Here is a 2520-nt window from a genome sequence, read left to right as displayed (position 1 = left end):
GTTCGGGCATAGTACAGCGAAAATGGCGATCGGGGCTTTTTTGAGGAAAACCGCGTCTAGATTGGCCACGGATGCTTTTCCGAAAATGCTTTTAACGGAAAACTTTTCAGTTAAAAGCATTTTCGGAAAATCTTGCCAGTGTAGACGTAGCCTGTGAGTTGGCCTGTATTTCATTTTAGGTAAAAAGAGGGTTGTTTATCCTAATTTAGAAAAGTAACTTCAGGGGGTAGCTGAGTTAGTCTGTACAGGATAAACTTAAAAAACAACGAATGGTCTGATAGCACAGAAGTGGGCTGTGCCCACGACAGCTCATGATACCATCGCAATGTTTTGTTAGTCTGTAAAGTGCTACCAGACCAGTTGTTTTTTAATTTAGAAAAGTAAGTCAGTGCAAACTGCTGGTGGGTTTTTTTTTGGCATTTGGAGTTCACCTATTTCCCACACTGATTCATGAATATTTCGACATGAAACCTCTATAAACAGGAATGATTTGGGGGCAGAATTGTGCTGTGGAAACGGATCCATCCCGGTGTCATCCCACTGGGGGTTCTCGCTGTTACCAGTTCTAGTGTGGATGAGAATCCACCAGCCAGGAGCCTGGAGAAGCTGGCTTTGAGGGACTTAACGCCCTCCTGAAGTAGACTTCAGGTCAGTTTCATACTCTCTGGATATGGCTTGAGAGACACAAGCTATTACTCCCTTGCAATTACTGAAGAGCCTTGGATAATTGCCTCTGATGAGTGAAGACCCCAGAGGAGCTGGAAAAAATTGGAAGCAGATATCGGGCAGCTGTGTTCCCCCCAGAGATCCCCAGGAATTATATCCATGCAACCACACTCAACCCTACGCTCACACACAAGTACACAGTGAAACCCACACAGAATCTGGCCCTCCCACATGTAAAAACAAAGAGTAACACAAACACACCCATATCCTCCACCACAAAAACACAAGGCCAACAAAGGCTGGCACAATTCATGTCCAAAGAGCCTAGAGCTCTTCGTATACAAACGCACAGACTTCAGAGAGGCGTTCCTGCCTCCCATCGCCATTCAACAGCATCCAAATACTCAGACACAAACACACACCTAGGTGGCCAAATCTGAAAGGGCTGCCCTGTTTGGATACCGTTCCTGGAGCAAATTCACCCTTGAAACTAAAGTAACAGAATGTCAGAGGGGTAGCCGTGTTAGTCTGGATCTGCAAAAGCGACAAGGGGTCCTGTAGCACCTTATAGACTAACATGTATTGGAGCATAAGCTTTCGTGGGCAAAGACCCACTTTGTCAGATGACATGCATCTGACGAAGTGGGTCTTTGCCCACGAAAGCTTATGCTCCAATACATCTGTTGGTCCACAAGGTGCTACAGGTCTCCTTGTCTCCTTGTCACTAAAGTAACAGAGTCATAGAACTGGAAGGACCCTGAGAGATCGTTCGAGTCTAATTGCCTGCACTCAAGGTGGGGCTAAGTAATATCGGCTTCTAGACCAACCCTGACAAGTGTCCGTCCAACCAGCTCTTAAATATCTCCAGTGAGGGAGATTCCACAACCTCCCTAGGCAATTTATTCCACCCTGACAGATAGGAAGTTATTCCTAATGTCCAATCTCAACCTCATAAGAACATAAGAACGGCCATACTGGGTCAGACCAAAGGTCCATCTAGCCCAGTAGCCTGTCGGCCGACAGTGGCCAGCACCAGGTGCCCCAGAGAGGGTGGACCGAAGACAATGATCAAGCGATTTGTCTCCTGCCATCCCTCCCCAGCCTCTGATAAATAGAGTCCAGGGACACCAATTCTATCCCCTAGCTAATAGCCTTTTATGGACCTAACCTCCAGGAAATTATCTAGCTTCTCTTTAAACTCTGTTATAGTCCTAGCCTTCACAGCCTCCTCTGGCAAGGAGTTCCACAGGTTGACTATTTGCTTTGTGAAGAAGAACTTTCTTTTATTAGTTTTAAACCTGACACCCATTAATTTCATTTGGTGTCCTCTAGTTCTTCTATTATGGGAACTAATAAATAACTTTTCTTTATCCTCCCTCTCCACACCACTCATGATTTTATATGCTCTATCATATCCCCCCTCATAACCTCCCTTGCTGCAATTTAAGGCCATTGCTTCCTGGCCTATCCTCAGAGGTAAGAATTAAGGTTAATGTGAAGCTTTTCTCCCTCCTTGAAACAGCCTTTTACATACTTGAAAACTGTTACCACATCTTCTCTCTGTCTCCTCTTCCCTAGACTAAACAAAACCAGTTTTTTCAGTCTTCCCACACAGGCTGTGTTTTTGAGAACTTTCATCCTTTTTCTTGTTCTTCTCTGGACTTTTACCAATTTGTCCACATGATTCCTGAAATGTGGTGCTCAGAACTGGACACAATCCTCCAGTTAAGGCCTAATCAGCACAGAAGAGAGAGAAGAATGGCTTCTTGTGTCATGCCCACAACACCCCTGCTAATGCATCCCAGAAGGGTGTTTGCTTTTTTTTGCAACAGCATCACACTGTTGACTCATGTT

Source organism: Pelodiscus sinensis, unplaced genomic scaffold (genome assembly GCF_049634645.1).
Source record: "Pelodiscus sinensis isolate JC-2024 unplaced genomic scaffold, ASM4963464v1 ctg34, whole genome shotgun sequence".
NCBI classification, from domain to species: domain Eukaryota; kingdom Metazoa; phylum Chordata; order Testudines; family Trionychidae; genus Pelodiscus; species Pelodiscus sinensis.
Note: the sequence above shows the minus strand (reverse complement) of the source record.